Source organism: Petaurus breviceps, unplaced genomic scaffold (genome assembly GCF_028583685.1).
Source record: "Petaurus breviceps papuanus isolate PSGF00001 unplaced genomic scaffold, PetGlider_PUasm1.0 90895, whole genome shotgun sequence".
NCBI lineage: Eukaryota > Metazoa > Chordata > Mammalia > Diprotodontia > Petauridae > Petaurus > Petaurus breviceps.
The window spans coordinates 36,198,396-36,217,214 of record NW_027187372.1 but is presented as its reverse complement, the minus strand read 5'-3'; the positions used below and the strand labels follow the sequence as shown (position 1 = coordinate 36,217,214).

Below are 18,819 nucleotides of genomic sequence, written 5' to 3'. Positions count from 1 at the left end.
CATAAATAGAAAAGCATCATACATAAATCTTTAAATAAAACCTAATGTAAGTGGCTTCTATATCTAATCATCCTGTATTAAAAATAACAAAAGGAAGAGTAACTCATATAATTAATTTCAATTCCCCTTTTCCCTTCCACACCAAATACTAAAGAACAGCATGGTGTATAGAAAGAATGTTGGATTTGGTGTACGACTGGTGAGTGAGCCTTAGAAGGAGCGACCTGGAAGGAACTTCCTAGTTCATCTAGTTCAACTCTCATTATACAAATGAAGGCCCGGAAACTTAAGAAAGTCATAGAGAAAATATAGTAGGTAGTGATATGTAATATAATAAAATATAAGAAAGTGATAGAGAAAAATATAGTAGTGATATGTAATATAACAAAATATATGATATAATATAATAGTGATAGAGAAAATATAGTAAATTAAAATGAAAAGTATGTCTTTATTTTGAGAGCTGGTTGTTAAACATTTACTAGCACATCCCTTCTCCTTTCTCTCTTCTCCTTTGTGTAGTTCTGAAGTTAGACTTCATGATTAGTGTGATCTGCTTAGGAAATCCAAATTCTGGGCCCCTTGTGAGTGATTCAGTGGAAATTTGGTTTAGACTGGGGGGGTGGTGGTGGTGAGGGACTGGGTTTAAATCCTGACTGCCATTTATTCCATTTGGGTCTTGGGTAAATAATTTAATGTCACTGGGTCTCTGTTTCCTCACCTATAAAGTGAAGGGGTTGTAGCAGATCAGCTATTCTTAAGTGTTTTAGTCTAGGGATCTCTTAAAAATTGAATACCTTGAGGAAGTTTTGTTTATGTGAGTTATATTCATCAATATTTACCACATTAGAAATGATAATATTGGGGTGGCTAGGTGGTGCAGTGAATAGAGCACCAGCCCTGGAGTCAGGAGGACCTGAGTTCAAATCTGGCCTCAGACACTTACCATAAAAAACTAGGCATGTGACCTTGGGCAAGTCATTCAACCCCAATTGCCCTACCTTCCCCCCTCCAAAAAAAAAAAAAAGAAATGATAATATTTTAGTATTGTCATGAAAATAATGTTGACCTTGTAGATCCCCCTAAAGGGTCTCAGGGGGTCCCTCAGGGGCCCTTGGATCATATTTTGAGCACTTTTGAACTAGATAGTCTCTTAGGGAATTCCCAGCTCTAATTGTATAACCCTATGAGGGAAGCAAGAAAAGGAACATTTTAGAGAGGTAGAAAGGATATATATGTGTGTGTATGTATGTATATATTTATATGTGTATATGTATTTTAAAGAATATAGGTGTCTCTAGAGAGCTCACCTGTGATGTTCCCACTCAAAGTTCTACCGTTTCTTCGTTTTTCACACTTGACAGTTACCATTTATCACTTTCTTTTTTTCCACCTGGACTCTGCCTCCAGCTCTTCGTAAAATGGAGGAACCAGGCTATTGTGAGGGTAGGTATAGGGTAGGGTGAGACATTGGGGGAAGGAGGCCTGTTAAAACTGGAGCTCTTCAGAGACTGGAATTGGGGGAAAATCACGCAATCTTGGAGTTAAAATTGCTCATAGTAGCCCTCCTAGAGCTTGGGTTCTTTAACAGGAACTAGAAACCCAAAGAGTCATAATCCAAGGTCTCTACTTTTCCAGTAACTTAATGATATAATTGGAGAGACAAGGTATATGCCTAAAAAGACAACTATTAACGCAAGACTGAGGGTAGGAGAGGTCGAAAGGAAGAATTCATTTACAGGGGGCACAGGGATTTAGTAGTTCGACTCCGAGAGGCTTCCTTCTTTTCAGTGAAACAGCTCCTCCTCTTTTAATGCCTTCCCCTGGCAGGTGGGAGAGTGTAGGTTTGGAAGAATGCTGCTGACAGCCTTCAGTGAGCAAAAAAATAATGTCCCAGGTGTCCGTCACATCTTCCCCTCCTCACATTCTTCCAGAGCACTTTTCAGAGAGGTCCAAATTAACCCCACTTCTACTCTGCTATTTACTACTTGGGTGACCCATAGCAAATCATTTCCTCTCCAGGCCCTAGTTTATCTATCTGTCTATTAAAGGTGAGGTAGGTGTGGAACATTGTATATATTATCAGATTTTTCCCCCCATTGTATCCACAGCTTTGCTGATTTTTTCTCTTTTTTTTTTCTTTTAAAAACAGTTCTTTGTTATTTAGACTGACTCTCTGTGAAGGAATAAGGGAAGGGAAACAGGAAGAAATTTAGGTGATATAAAAACTATAGATGGCAATAAAATTTTATTTAAAACTAAATAAAGGTGAGGGATTGGATATTTCCTAACGTCCGTTTTTAGCTTTTAACCTGGAATCCTGCGGACTCATTCCTCCCTCCCTCCACGTTTTTGTTTGGGTTTGATCTGTGGTGTTTGCATATGCCGCAGCTATACAAACTTCATTTTAGTGCCCTGCCATCTTCCTGACAGCCTCCTTGCCTCCACCCTCTTTCTCTCACCATTCTATATCTGGAACTACAATTAAGTCAACACTCTTCTTATTACCATAAAGGGAATAATCCTCATACTACTCCCCTATGGCTCCACTCACTATCCCTGAAATTTTCCAAACCAAGAAGCCCTTTCCTGGCCACCAGTCTCCTATATTTGTTGTTTCCCCCCATTAGAAGATAGACTTCTTGAGGTCAAAGACTGTTGCACTTTTGTATTTCGAGTTCCAGAATTAAGCACAGTACTTAGCACAAAAGACGCTATATATATACACACATACACATATGTGTGCACACATATGTGTACACATGCATACACATCACACACATACACGTGTACACATACAGTTGTGTACGCACACATATGTAGTTGTGTGTATACATATTTGTACGTGTATTATGTGCATACATATACATGTGTGCGCACACACACATATATATACACACACACACACACTTATTCATTCATTTGTCAAATGCATTGCTTTAGAGGCAACAAGGAGATGAAGAACTTAGAGCCTGGAGGCCTGAGTTCAAATTCTAGACCTGGCACTTATTATCAGTGGGATTATAGACAAATCACTTCACTGATTGACCTGCTTGAGCCTTACTTTCTTCATTTGCAAATGACTTTAATAATATGGTCACTAAGTCATTCTGAGAAAGTCCTGTTATCTTGAGCTTAAGGGCATCAAAGATTCTTATTTCCCTCATGCTGGATACTCCTTTCACTGATTCAGTTAATAGCAGATGGTATTGGTGAGTTGCTATATCAGGAAAAAAAATCATTACTGAATAGCCAGCCTTGTGACATGAACCTCTCCAAATGAGCTTGGTCTTGTTTTCAGACTAGGAGTTCTTTCACTGGAGGCAAAAAAAACCAAAACAACTTCTGAATAGAAGAGGTGGGGGTGGTTGTAGCAGTGCAGTATATAGTCCCAATGATAATAGAAAAGGAAGCAGCCTGTCTCAGTAGAGGGACTGGGTTAAAATCTTGCCTAGGGTAAGTCACTTAGCCCAGTGAAAGAGTTGGACTAGACAGTCTTTAATGATCTTTTACAAGTCTTCATCAATGATGCTATAAACAAGAGAATATGGCCCTCTGCTCTTTGGGAGTTGGAGGGAAAAGAGGGCTCTGGAAGAAGGCCTCTATGGTGATAGGACCCCAGGGTTGGCAGGCCAGGGGTAGTTGTCATTATTCAGGTCTTCGGAGGACTATGAGACAAACTATGGAGATGGAAGTGGGGAGGATGTATGCCTCCCCCAGAAAAGAAGCACACCACTCTCCCCTGCAAGCCTATAGGACAGCACCCCATTCTTACCATGTTGGTCCTAGATCACAGAGTTCATTTCTGGACCTGTGCTAGATGCTTTTTCAGCTTTGTGGATCCTGTCAGAGCCTTGATGTTTATCATATGGCATTCAAGAACCCAGTGTCACTTATATACTATGTTGAGACACCAGAGTTGGACTTTAGGTAAATCTTCTAACCATCCAACCATCCAACCATCCATCCATCCATCCATCCATCCATCCATCCATCCATCCATCCATCCATTCATCCATTCATCGATCCGTCCATCTATCCATCCATCCATCTATCCGTCTGTCTCTATCCATCTATACACATATACATTTATGTATATATATAAGATAATTTTTATTATTCAGAATTTTTCATTTATATATTTCAGCCTAGGATTTCTAAGGGTTAGGTCACTTCTGTCAAGTTAGAAAGTCAAAGAACACTTGTTACTTACCAACTTTGCATCAGGCACTGTGATAAGTGCTAGGGATATGAAGAAATTAAAAACCAACTCTTGCTCCCCAGAAACTCAAAGTCTAATAGTGTTTCTTTGACCAAGGTATATAGCTTAGAGATTTAGAACTGGAAGTGGGGGTGGACTGCAGTCAGCTCTAACAAAGAGAGCAAATTCTGAAATTTTTAGTGTGAGCAAACACAAATCAGGGCTTGATTTACTGTTTTGTTGATTGTCCAGACTCTAGAAAGTGTTAATAATGTAGAATAAATTTTAAAATGTATCTTGTATGCAATTTTTTCCCTCAGAGATGTTGTTAAGTGTTTCCAGCACACCCCTAGCTGGAAGGACTTCTTAGGTCAGATGGCTTACCCTCCCCCTTCATTTTTATAGATGAAGAAACTAAGGCCCCAGAGAGTTAAAGTAAATTGGCCAAAGCCACACTAGTATCACAACCAAAATTTGAACCGTGATCATCCAGCTGGGCTTTCCCAGTAAAGGCTGGTGATTATTCTAGGACCAGCTCAAGGCCCAGTTTTGGAGCTGTCCTCCACTCTCTTTAATATCATTTTCCTCTTTATTAGTACTCTTCTACTTCTACTACCCACCCAGAATGGACTTGTTCTTCCCTTCATTTGCCCAGGTTGCCTTACATTGAAATGTCATTTTAAAATTATGTTTATCTACATATGTATCTCCCTGTATGACTATAAGCATCATGGAGTCAAGGACTGTATCTTGGCTAAACTCCTTTCTTTTAGTGGCTAACCTGGGCTCAAGTCCCATTTCATTCTTAGCACAATGTCTGGCACATAGATACTTAATATATGTTAGTTGACTGACTAGCTGACTGACTTACTACCTATGTGACCCTAGGTAAGTCACTTAACCTCTGTTAGTTTCAGTGCCATCATCTATAAAATAATTTTTCCTAAACTATACAATTATAATATATTATCATCAACTTCATAATAATAATACTCATAGTACTTATCCCACAGGGATATTATAAGGATCAAATGAGAGAATGTACATACAGCATTTTGCAGATCTTTAAGTGACATGTAAATATCAGATATTAAAATTTTTATTTGATAATCCAGAGCCTAGGACAGCATTCTGTATACAGGGAGGAATTAATAAATGTTTGTTGGATTATTTACTTGAAATGCTTTTGGCTAGTCTTGATGTGCTTCTGCTTCCATTTTTACCAATTATCTATAACTCAAAGATGTGACTAGTGGTGGGAATTCCAAACTTGGAGGGGAAAGATCTGAGTATCGCAGAGACCTTTCCTATTACCTTTTAGATGAGTGAACTAATTAATGAAAAAGGATTTATTAAACTCTTAGTACTGCCAAACTCTGGGTTACATGCTGGGGCTGCAAACACAAGCAAGAAAGACAGTTCTGACTCTCAAGGAACTTACATTTTTAATAGGGGAGATTGGCTATGGAGAAATGTTTTGAAGAAGGAAGTCCCAGAGATAGTGATTGGAATAATAGAGCAACTGATTAATCCATGTTTTTCAGGAAGGATAGTGTTAATTAGACTATTGTTCTCAGATTTAGAGTTAGAAAGTAGAGTCAGAGGTTAGAGGGTACACATGTGCCAACATGGCACGAAGATCATCCAGGAGCAGCGGGATGAGTGTGAATGCCCTGGGTTTGTGATGGTGAACACCTTCTCTGATCAGAGGCCCAGGAACCCCGGATAGGAGCCTCAGTCCTGGATCTGTGGTGAAGGCTGCAATGCAGGAAAATGACAGCTTGAAGGTAGGCATAGTAGTTGCTTGTTTGGAATTCCAAGATGGAAGCAAGGATTTCTTTAGTTTTGTTCATTATCCTCAGCTTTAGGATAATACAACTTCACTCCCTGCTATGCAAATCAAGAGCTTGCAAGCATATACATGCACAGAGATGCACACCACTCCTCCCATTCCATTCCGTTGGGAGCAATAAGGCCAAAAACTCAATTAATTTCTAAGCAATATCCATCTACTGCTTTAGTCAATAACTGACTTTTCATCTCGGTCAGAGTTCTCCATCAGTCACCTCCTGTGGCTTCAATCATTACTTAGAATTTAAGTCTGTTCCATTCAGTCCAGTTTGAATGCCCCCATGCTGTCCAGATTTTTTTTTTAAGTCTAAAAATGCAAACCCACTATCTAGCCTTACCACTTACTCCTGATACTTCTTTGATACATTTCTTTATAGTCTTCCTTTATGTGCTTTTATTTAACATTTTAAAATATGTACATAAGCAGTTTTATTAGACTGGTACTTCTTTACACAAAAAGAAAATTAAAAATAAAATCCTCCAATAGGTGAAACATAAAATCTTAGCGCTGGATGGGTAACAACCACTTTGGGAATGGATGAACCCAATTATGGCATATGAATGTAATGGAATAGTATTACGCTCTAAGAAATGATGAATAGGAAGAAGTCAAAGAATCTTGTGAAGACATATGAACTGATAGAGAGCAAAGTAAACAGAACTAGGAAAACAGTTACCCAATGATCATAATAATGTAGAGGAAAACAAGACTGTAGAACTCTGTACAATTCATGGTTCAATTGTGACTTCAAAAGAACTGATGATAAAGCATGGCTCCCGGTGAAAGAATGCACGAGGCACAAATTTTCAAACATGGCAATGTGTAGATTTGTTTTATGTGACTGTTTATTTGTTTTAAAGAAGGGTTCTACAGGAAGAAAGGGGTCATTCAGAAGTGATGTTTACGGGGGAAAAGGAAAAGAAAATCAAGAAAAAAATGTAAAAAGAAAGGAAAAATTGGTCTTTGAGAAGTGACTTTTCTCCTCAAAGCAGAGGGCTGAAATGTATGTATGTATGTATGTATGTATGTATGTATGTATGTATGTATATTATGTATGTACATACAGAGACACGTATATAAATTTATACTATATATAACATATATGCACATACACAATACATTTGTACACATATGCTTATAGATACACAATACACACATATATACACATATGCTTTTTTTTTTTCCAGATGAGATCATTGGATGTTTTTCCTTAACTTTTTCCCCCCTTGTAACAAGAGAGAGTTCAATCTTTGGGAATAGAAGAGAGAATCAGACCTGAAATTAATGCAGTGTAAAAAAACACATAAAACATTAAAAAAAAAGTCCTGGGTGTCTGACTTTCAAAGGTCATTTAATTCATCCCACGACTCATGGTAGGATTCCAGTTAAACCACCAAGGCAGATGCAAATCTTTCCAGTTTTTGGATCCCCTTCCCCTCTCCTCCCCCCCACTAAAGTTCTAACAGGATCGTAGAATTTTAAAGCCCAAACGGGCCTTACATATTTTGCAACCTCTCTCCCATTATTGATGTCAGAAGCCTTAGAGGCTTCTTCCTTAAACCTAACCTTAACCCTCTATGCCACAGTCTCTTATCATCTGCCTACACTCTACTATTAGCAGAAGAGAAGCAGGGTTCAGGGGCCATTGCTCATATGGGCACCTTCATGGACATGAAGGTTATTCAACCGTCCTCTACTGTCTCTTCATATAATTATAATAGTTTGAGCTTAAACAGCTGTTTTACAAAGTGCTCTCCTGAGTAATCTTTGACGCTCACAGACAACTGGTGAGGTATGTGGTGCAGATATAATTATCTCTGTTTTACTGAAGAGAAAGCTAAGGCCTCAAGAAATCAAGGGATTTATCAACAGCTCCATAGGTCAGAGGTGGCAGGGCCAGGATCTAGGCTCAGGTACCTACCCACCCCCTCCAAGTCAGTGCTCTGCTTACGCTACACCTCAAATGCTTTGTTAACTCCCTTAACTTTACTTTCCAGGTTCCATTTATCAACCCTTTAATCATTTTCATTGCTCTCCTGTGAGCCCACTCCAAGTTGTCTTTTTGAGTTTATTGGTTCTGTCCCTTTGATCTCCATGATAAATCTGAAGGGATTACTCTGTGTTGCCTGGATGAAGTCAGGATTTAGGTGCTTGCCAAGATTTCAACAGAGATCTGCTCCTGGGTGGGAGCTCTTTCGAGCTTTCAGTGAGGACTGAGCTGTTTCCAGTGGCATTTAGTAAAAGACTGCTCAAGAGATGTTCCCACCTTCTACCTAGATATCAGAGACGCTCAGATAAAGGATGTACCAAGCTCTTAGTCAAGAAATCATTGATATTGGTGAAGAGGGAAGGGATTGGAAAGTGTCCTCCATTGCCCCATTGGCATTAGCAATGACTCTCTACTCCTCTACCCCTTTTGAATGCAATTACTGCCTAACCGTCCAACATATTTGCCAAATTGCTCCTTCTTTAAAAAAATGGGACGAGTGCCTTGTGTGCTATGTCAGACCGCTAAACTTGCCTGTCCAAACAGCTCTGCGTGGTTAGGGCATGCTTACCTGTGCACGTTGCTTCCTGGAGCTAAAGTTTGTAGTCTGAGAATGTCTGGAAAACTCAATGAAGACAAACTTTCCTTCCAAATCTAGGCAGCCTAGTTAACAAAAGATTGGGTGAGATATTCTGCTGTGTAGTTTCTCTCAAAATTGGGTTTTAGAGGAGCCACCAGGAAAAAGTAGCCTAGAGGACTATGCAGAATCAGAAATACTTGAAATCAGGTTAAACACACAGTTGATGCCCGCTGGACTTTGGGGCTTTTCACTAGCTGTCCCCCATGCCTGGAATGCTTCCCCTCTGCCTCCTGGCTTCCCTAATTTCCTTCATCCCAACTTAAATCACAAATTCTACAGAAAACCTTTTCAAATCTCTCCTAATTCTAATGCCTTCTCTCTATTGATTATTCCAATTTATCTTATATATAGTTTCCTAGTACATACTTGTTTGCATGTTGTCTCCTCGATTAGATTTCCAGGATGGGGACTGTCTTTTGCCTTCTATGCCTCATGCTTAGTGCAGTGCCTGGCACATAGTGGGTGCCTAACAAATGTTTATCGACTAATTGTACCATAGGCATCAAGGGTCTAAAGTTTGGAGGAAAAAATACAGTAGACTAGACAGTTGGTGGCATATTCTAATGGAAATCCTATTTGGTGTTTTCTTGGCAAAGATACTGGAACAGTTTGCCATTGCTTCTCTAGCTCATTTTTTCATGCTTGAGGAAACTGAGGCAGACAGGGTTAAGTGACTTGTACAGGATCATATAGCTAGCAAAAGTATCTGAGGCTGGATTTGAACTCAGGAAGATGAATCTTCTAGTCTCCAGACCTGGCTCTCTATCCATTGTACCACCTAGCTGCCCTTGCCTCCCTTCCTGCTGTGTAATCTTTGTGAGAGGATGGAATATTGGACAGTGTTGTGAAAGTGTGGAGACATCAGTTCTAGTCCCAACTGTCTCTCTCTAGCTAGCTGCATGACTTTGGGGAAGTTTCATAATCTCTCTGCACTCCAGTGCCTTAATTTCCTGCCTTTATAGGGTAAGATCAAAAGGAACAACTGGGTGTAGAAGTGCTTTGAAAAATCTACAATGCTTCGAAGACTAAGAGATTATTCAATTGCTTAACATCTAGGGGCTCTGGTTTCCCGATCAGTAAAATGGAGCGCTGAGTCTGACTTCATATATTCCACAGAACAGAATCAGTGAGATAATAGGTGTGAAAGTATACTGCAGCTTCACCTTCCTTTTTTCTTTGAAAGAAAGATATTATTCCCAAGTCTAAGGATGTAATATTGTGCCTTCCATATGTGCAAAAATGAGCATTTAAATAAATAACTTTAGCCACCACTGGGATGGATGGAATATAGATAGGACTCTTGTGTAAGTGTAGACAATAAATGAGAAACTCATTTCATTCATTCATTCATTCATTCATTCATTCATTCATTCATTCATTCATTCATTCGAGGCAACAGTAATAGCTCCTACCTCCCAGGGTTGTTGTGAGGTTTAAATAAGATAATGTGTTTGAAATATTTTATGGACTTAAAAATTCTATATAAAAATAAGTTATTCATGTATTCATTCAAACGTCCAGCTAACAAATGTTGATTAAACCCCTACTATGTACAAGATGTTGTTCTAGGCACTGAAGTTAAAATCCACTCAAAAGCCTGGGAAGTTTCTTGAAATCATCCATAGCTAATTCGAGCGCAGGGCCAGTGCCTCCAGTCCTTTTGGCTGGGAGTTGCCTCTGTCAGCCATGAAAGAAATTTCAATATTTTATTGAAAGCATTTTTCAGAGGGAAATTTTTTTTTTGCCGGTGCCAGCATAATTTAACTATGATTTAATAGCTTTTTTCATTTACTTGTTAAATTATGTCTCTCTGTCACCCACCCTTTGGGTTTTCCCGCCTTTTCATCCTACTACCTCCCATTATTTATTAATGTCCCATAATACATGATGGAGGCAGGCAGGCAGGCAGATGGGCAGACAGGGAGCAGCATTCCACAATGATTTAGACAGTTTCTGTCTTGGAAACAACAAAAGCAGGAACATATGGTCTGAGGGCCTGACTGTGCTCCCTTTATCGGCATGAGGTTTTGGGAACCAGAGCCGTTACCCAGACTATCCCATCCTTCCCCACTCCCTTGACTATTTTTTTCTTCCTGAGCAAATTTAACATACTTGGCTCAAGATGTCTGGTAAACCACAGGCTATGTTTTTTCGAGTACTTTGCTGGAATGAGCAAGGTTGTCAGTGTTGGTGGCCCCATGAGAGTTATGGAGAAGGAATAGGACAGAGTGGCTGGAATGGAGAAACCTCAGGTACTCTCAGAGGGCACCCTGGGATGTTCCCTCACATCCCCCAAAATTCCTTTATTAGACACAGGGGAGATGGAGCTTAAAATGTTCATCCCCTGGGACAGTGTTAGGAAGGATGTTATATTGGAGTCAGAGGACCTTGGTTCCAACCTCAGCCCTGGTCTGAAACTCAGTCCTGCTGCTTGCCATCTGTTTGACTTTGAAGAAATCCCTAACTTTGTACCTCTGTTAACTCACCTATAAAATGAGGCAACTGGATTTGGTGACCTCCAAAGACTATGCCAGCTCTGTAGTAATGATTCAATCATTATATAATTCAATTCAATTCAATTCTCATTTTAGTTGAGTGACCCTGGACAAGTCAATGAACCTCTTTCAGTCTTAGTTTTCTCATTTGTTGTAAAATGAGGGTAATAATTGTACCTCTCTCATGGGGTTGTTGTGAGGGTCATGAGATAAGAAATGTAAAACATAAATAACTACGTAAATGTTGTCTACTTATTATTATTTTTATTAGTCAACAAACATTAAGTATCAACCACCTGCCAGGTATCATACTAGACCTTGAGGCTACAAAGACAAAAAACAAAACAAAATTCTAGTTCCTGTCCTTGAGGGGCTTATATTATACCATGTCATTTATTTATCTTTGAACTGGAACTTGGAAGTCATCAAATGCAACCCCCTCCTATCAAAGGTATGGAAGCTGAGACTCAGAGGGGCTGAGTGGCTTGCTCAAGGTCACACAGCAAAGTGGAGATAGATGCAAGCATAGAGCAGGTAGAGAATATTCAACCCATTTTGGTTAAAAGATTTGCCCAAGATCTGAGAGGGAATTTTAAGTCGTTATGCCAAGAACACATGTTTTTAATTGGATGGTGCACTAGATTTGGAGTCAGGAAGACCTGAGTTCAAATTCTGTTTTAGATACTTTAGTAACTATGTAACCTTGGGTGAGACTCTTTAGTTTTGTCTGCCTTATCTGTGAAATGGGGATGATAGCACCTACCTCCCAGGGTTGTTGTGAGGATAAAAGAGAGAATATTTGTATTTTAATTTTTTGCTTTTTGGAGGGGTAGGGGAAGGCAATTGGGGTTAAGTGACTTGCCCAAGGTCACACAGCTAGTTTTTGTGTTAAGTGTCTGAGGTCGGATTTGAACTCAGGTCCTCCTGACTCCAGGGCCAGTGCTCTATTCACTGTGCCACCTAGTCACCCCAAGAGAGAATATTTGTAAAACACTTTATAAAACAAAGCATTTTTAAAAGTGCTAACTATTATTATTGCTACTAATATTACTCAGGCTAGTACTTTTTCTTCCACATTAAACTATCTCATTCACACTTGGGATTTATAGGAAATGGAATAAAGGTGGTAGAAAAAAAACAAACTAAAAAGGTATCATGGATAAGGAGGACAAGTTTCTCTGCTGTTCATTTGCAAGATGCCTGAAGTTAGAGTCAGAGTTTAATATTGTTTTTTTCTGAACTTCTTCCCCAGTTCCGTCCAACAGGCTGTTAATATGAAGGAGAGGGGTTGTATGCTAAGCAGAAAGTAGTCTAGAAATCAAAAGACCTGGGGTGACAGCTACTGATTTCCTTTACAACCTTGTTCAAATGATTTACCTTCTTTGCAACAGTTTCTTCATTTCCAAAACACAGGAGTTGGATGATATGTCTCTAAAGTCCCTTCTAGCACAAGAATTCTACAACTACGCCTATATCTGCTTTGGTTTCGTTATTTTTACTGGTTCATTCCATATTTGAAACTTGCTGTTGTCTTTGACTCTCCCTTGCCCCTCCGCTCTTTCCTAACTTTAGAGATGGCTAGGTGACCCAGTGTATAGAATGCAGAGCTTAGAGTAAGGAAGATCTGAGTTTAAATATGGTTCCAGATTTACTAGCTATGTGACCCTAGGCAAGTCATTTAACCTCTATCTGCCTCTGTTTTCTTGCCTATAAAATGGGGGTAATTCTAGCACTTACCTCCCAGGGCTGTTGTGAGGATAAACTGATATAATCTGTAGAATGATTTATTAGTATAGCATCTGGACCAAAGTAGGTACTTACTAAATTCTTGTTGCCTCCCCTCCTTCCCCTTGGTGGCTCAGAGGTAATTACTTAGTTGATTTCAACTATCAGCATCTTTTTTCATCTGTCCCCTCCTCTCTATTCCCTCTTCCCTCATTGCTACTCACCTGGACCATCACAGCCTTACGCAGTCCTGCCATCTCCACTCACTGGAATCCCCTTTTGTCCTGCCCTTCACTCCCCAACCCATCCTTCATTTTACCATACTACTAACAGAAAAAATCTGCATGGATCTGTTCCTTTTCCTCTTCTGTTCAAAAATCCTCCTTGGGTCCCTTCTGAGTGAAGTTCTGATTCATTTGTCAGGAAGTCAAGGCCCTTCATGGTCTGGTATCACCTTACCCTCTTAGCCTTTCCTCATCTCATTGCCCTCAGTGCACTCTATACTCAATGAACCCTGCATTTTCTCATTGCCATGCCTCTTCTCTTCCTGTCCCTCTTCTTTACCTTTAAAACTCAAGAACTAAAACTACTTTTTTTTCCAGGAAGGCCTCCAAAAGCTCCCCTTTTGGACCTCATATGGCACTTACTTGGGACCTCTTTAACAGACTTATATAACAATGTTCTGCATTGTAGTTTCCTTTGTACATGTCTTATCTTCTTCCAGACCAAGGGTTCTTCACCTGCTTTTGAGTCATGAACCCCCTTTTGACATCTGGTGAAGCCTATGAACCCCTTCTGGAAAAATATATTTTTTAATTTTGTTTTTTAAAAAAGTATATATTTATTTTCAGCTTTTACAGAATTAAGTTCCACAAGCTTTTAAATCTTAAATGTTTTCCCTCTTCCTTCCTTCCCCCCTTCCCAAGAAAGTGGGCAATCTGATATAGGCTCTACATATACATTCATATTAAACATATTTTCACTTTAGTGAAAGAAGAATTCTAACCAATGGAATGAGCCACAAGAAAGAAGAAACAAAACAAAACAGAGAGAGAGCAAATAGTATGCTTTGATCTGCATTCAGACTCCGTATTTTTTTCTCTGGATGTGGATAGCATTTTCCATCATGAGCCTTTTGGAGTTGTCTTGGAACCTTGCATTGCTGAGAAGAGTCAAGTCTATCAAAGTTAGTCATTGCACAATGTGGTTGTAGATGTGTACAACGTTCTCCTGGTTCTGCTCCTTTCACTCATTAATTCATAGAAGTCTTTCCAGATTTTTCTGAAGCCTGCCTATGGAAAAATATTTTTTAATGCATAAAGTAAAACACATAGAATTACAAAGGAAACCAATTATATTGAAAAGCTGATCAAAAAATGCTTTTAAGTTCCTGGATGCCAAGCTAATGTTATGGTAATAGTAATTTAAAGATCTTCCCTGCCCCTTGATAGGCTTAAGTGAATTTGAGGACCTTTCCTAATTTGAAAATAAACTCTGCCCCCTAATAGGTTGAATGTGGTCATATGGAGCCTGTGGTGGGAGGTTTATTTTTCAGGAAGGCACAAAGAATCTCTGGGCAGTTGTTGAGCTTTACTTTAGAAAAGCAGAACAAAAAACCTGTGGTAGCAGCCATCCTGGGTATGTTGGGGTGCTTGCTGCTACAGCTAGGACCACTTGTTTGGAGCTATTAATGTAGTAATTCCCTTATTATATGATGCAATGCTCTGTGTCCTGTGATCTCCTTGGTCTAGGGAATATCCAGTGAAGAAACTTAATTTAGTTATACAGCATTGGCCGAGAACACCGAGAGGTTAAGTCACTTGTCCAGGGTCACACAGCCAGTAGGTGTCAGAGACAGGATTTAAACTCAGGTTTTCTGACTCTGAAGCCATTTCTCTATCCACCATGCCAAGCAATCTCTTGCTCTGTATGTAATAGGAGCTTAATCTGTGTTGACTGAATGACTGGTAGTATAGCTTGTGGCTAGCTTGATGCCTTACATTCTGCAAAACCTTGATAAATCTTTAATGAGTTGATTTACATGAATAATCTAGTGGTTGGAAAGAATTGTAGAAGTCCTTGAGTCCAATCCCCTCAATTTATTTTTTTTCCAGTCCCCTCATTTTAAATGGGGAAACTGAGACCTAGTAAAATTAGGTGCTTTGTCTAAGATCACACAGGTGATGGCACTAGTATCTCAACCCAGGTCCTCTGACTCCAAATCCAGGGTTCTTTTCAATATACCATTGCTGAAATAGAAAACGAGATGCAAAATGGTATTCTTTGGTCTAGATGAAATGGCACTTTAGTTCAGGGATACTGGAATTCTGAGTGATTGATAGTAAATTTGTTTGGTGGGAGTTATTGGTAATTAGATGGCACAGTAGAGAGAGCACTGGTCAGGAAAACTCACCTTCATGAGTTCAAATCTGGCCTCAGACACTTACTAGCGATGTGACCCTGGATAAGTTACTTAGCCTTGCTTGCTTCAGTTTCCTCATTGGTCAAATGAGCTGAAGGAGGAAATGACAAAGCACTCCAGTAATTCTGCCAAGAAAAGCCCAAATGGGGTCATGAAGAGCTGGATATGATTAAAACAACTTAACAACAACAACAAATGGTAATTATAAGAGCAATGGAATGGCAATAGTGGGGAGAGAGATGCCCTAGGAACAAGAAAGATCTAGGTTTAAATTCTGTCTCTGAAACATATTGACTGTAGGCCTCTGGGAATATCACTCACCCTCTCAATATTCTAGGCAATTTGCTAAGACTATAAATTGTAGAGGAGGCTCTGACTTGCATTGGTAGAGGGAGTTTCCTCATTTGAATGTTCCCTATATCAATGAAATCACAGGCCCAGGCCCTATCCTACCCTATCCTTATTCATAGGGTAATTATGGGTAATATTTCTTATGCTCGGGAAGCTTTGGGAGACAGTGAAACCAATTGGGGTTATACCCAGCAGCTCCCCTTCCCTCAGCTCATATGCTCTCTGGAGCGATTCAAGATGTTATTTTGCTAAATCCCATCTCCAGTGGCCAGCTCTGGATTGGGTAATGAGGGCTGCAGAGACTGAAGCATGACTGAGGTAAATTGACCTTGTGGGGTTTTATCCTCCTTCATCCCTGAGCAAACTCACCTGGCTAACCTCTCCAGACGGCAAGAGTGGAAGAGTTTCCCAGTAGTACCATGGGGACCCATCCCTGATTCTCTCTGGGGCTCTGAGAGCCATTTCCCATCTGGTGGTTGGGCCAGGCAAGCCTACAATGACACAAAAGGAGAAACAAGGCAGGAAGCTGGAATATCCATATTCCCCCCGCCTCCCCACCCAGCCACCCCTTTGTGCAGGGTATGACCACTTGAGGGAGGTGGTCAGAAGCTGGGACACCCAACTCTTGTCCCAGCCCCCTTCTCCCTGGTGACTAACCTGTCCAAAGCTCAGCTTTTCAGATTTTTCAGTGAACAGTTCTGAAATGGCCCAGCTCTGCAGGGACCGCCTGGATCCCTTCAGGACTCTTCACTTTGGCAGTCCTATGGGCTGGCAAACTTCAGAAGGCCAGGCTCTTCTGTGACTAACTTGAATGTGTAATCTGCCTAAACCTTGACTAATGCATTCCTTGCATTATTAAACAGAGATTAAATATATATGGATATTTAAATGTAATGTGTTATTTTCCTAAATCTAGCTTTACTTGATATTCCTTTGACTTAAGTTTTTTCATTGCTCATAATTGTCTCTGGGATCATGAGTTACAGGCAGGAAAGAGCCAGAGCTTCCCCAGCAACAAAAGGCTTTGGCATCACATTTGCATTTGCTAAAGAGAAGCAGCAAAGACTCTGATATTTCAGGCCTGAAAATTATTTCATGGAATCTTCAAAAGGGTAATGTTAGCTTTTCTCCAAGCCAGAACCTGCTCTTTAGCACCAGGAGCAAATGTTCAGACAGGCAGACCTCTCCTGCTGACAGGCTTGACTTCTCTTCGGGGAAGGCTGCTAGTTGTTGCACGTGGGGGCACAGCAGATCCAGGGGCAGCAGGTGGGTCTCTGTGCAAAGTCTACAACAGCTTTAAAAAACGATCACTCATCCTGTGTAGCTGCTGCGTGAGTAGGTATGAATGCTGAATGTCTCAAATACTGGCAGCCACAGAAAGTTCCAGAGAAGCAGTGTTACAGATGATGGCTTGGTGGGATGCTGCTATCCACAGTGGTGTTTTACAACTTTATGTTGTAAATGTATATGAGTGATGTTTGCATGAGATGTATGTATAGTTTGGGGAACCACATCCAAAGTGTGATCATATGGTTATTTTTCAAAGCTACTGGCTGATACCTCAATTCAGGGAATTGAAGGAGACATGGAGAAGACCAATTAAAGAAGCATGGGGAGGGACAGTGCAGGTAGGTGGCACAGTGAATAAAGCACCAGTCCTGGAATCAGGAGGACCTGAGTTCAAATCCAGCCTCAGATACTTGATTCTTAACTAGCTGTGTGATCTTGGGCAAGTCACTTAACCCCAATCGCCTTGCCTCCCCCCCCCCCCCACAAAAAAAGAAGCATGTCAGGAAGAGAAACAAGGCATAGACTCAACTTCTCTGTCCCTTTCTTAATTACTTAGATGCAGAGAAGTACAATGTAAAAAAAAAAACAAAAAAATCCCCATTGGCTTTAGGGTAACATGACCTTGGTTCAAATCCTGCTTCTGACATGTATTAGCTGCATGACTTTAGGTAAGTCATTTAACCTACCCTAGGCCTCAGTTTCCTTATGTGTAAAATGAAGGGGTAGGTGGATTAAATACCTTCTGAGGTTCCTCTTAGCTTCATATCTACAATCCTATACACTATGGGACTCAAGCAATGAAACCTGTAAATGATAGGATTGGACTAACTGATATCTAAAGTTCCTTCTGTCTTTGAAAATCTAGTTCAGGGGTGCAAAACCTGTGGCTAGTGACCCATGTGGCTCATTGACTGTTTTTGTATGATGTAGAGCTAAAAATGTGTTTGACATTTTAAAATAAAGTTTTATTGTATTTAAGAATGAAAATAATTCATAGTTTGCACTGGATTTGGCCCTCAGGCTATAGTTTTCCAATTCCTGATGAAGTACTGTTCAGTAAGTTGTTTCTATCATGTCTGACTCTTGGTGAACCCATTTAGAGTTTTCTTGGCAGAGATACTGGAGTGGTTTGCCATTTTTTTCTCCAGCTCATTTTACAGATGTGGAAACTGAGGCCAGCAGAGTTAAGTGACTTGTCCAGGGTCACACAGCTAGTAAGTATCTGAGGCTGTATTTGAACTCAGGAAGATGAGTGTTCCTGACTCCAGACCTGGCACTCCATTCAATGCACCATCTAGCTCCCTCTAATGAAGTGTATGGTTCAGCAACTTCTCAGGTCTTTATGTTATACTAGAAAAAACATTGAACTTGGAGTTGAAGGTCTGAGTTTGATTCACAGATGTGTTCCTCATTAGTTGTGTGACCTTAGGTAAGTCACTTCACTCCCTCTGAGTTTTAGCTTCCTTGTCTATGAAATGGAGGCAATAATATCTGCGACATCTATCTCAAAGGAGTGGTATTGGGGTCAAATTAGATAAATTATGCATTACATAAATATCAGCTATTATAATCATAATCCATTTTTTACCTGACTGTCAACTAAGACTTTTGTCCTTATTCTTTCACAAAATTCATTTCTGGGAGTCTGCCTAATGTGGTCACCTGGATCTCTTAACATGACTGGGATATCAATGGAATATACCAGCTATTTATTGGTTATTTTGAATTCCTTTTAAGTTATCCACCCATCCTTTCTTTCTCTTTCTCTCTTTCTCCTCTCTGTCTCTCTCTCTCTGTCTCTCTCTCTCTGTCTCTCTGTCTCTGTCTCTGTCTCTCTCTCTCTCTCTCTCTCTCTC

General features: G+C 40.1%; 2 long non-coding RNA genes across 8 annotated transcripts in view; one reads left to right on the top strand and one right to left on the bottom strand.

Moving 5' to 3' along the window:
* Positions 1-18,819, top strand: part of LOC138151250 (uncharacterized) — a 364,336-nt gene that overhangs the window by 71,093 nt on the left and 274,424 nt on the right. The window lies entirely within an intron of this gene.
* On the bottom strand, positions 13,968-16,955 carry LOC138150959 (uncharacterized). Its single transcript, XR_011165705.1, has 3 exons — positions 16,331-16,955; positions 16,043-16,164; positions 13,968-14,192 (listed from the first exon to the last, which is right to left on the bottom strand). It is a non-coding gene; the product is annotated as an uncharacterized lncRNA (long non-coding RNA).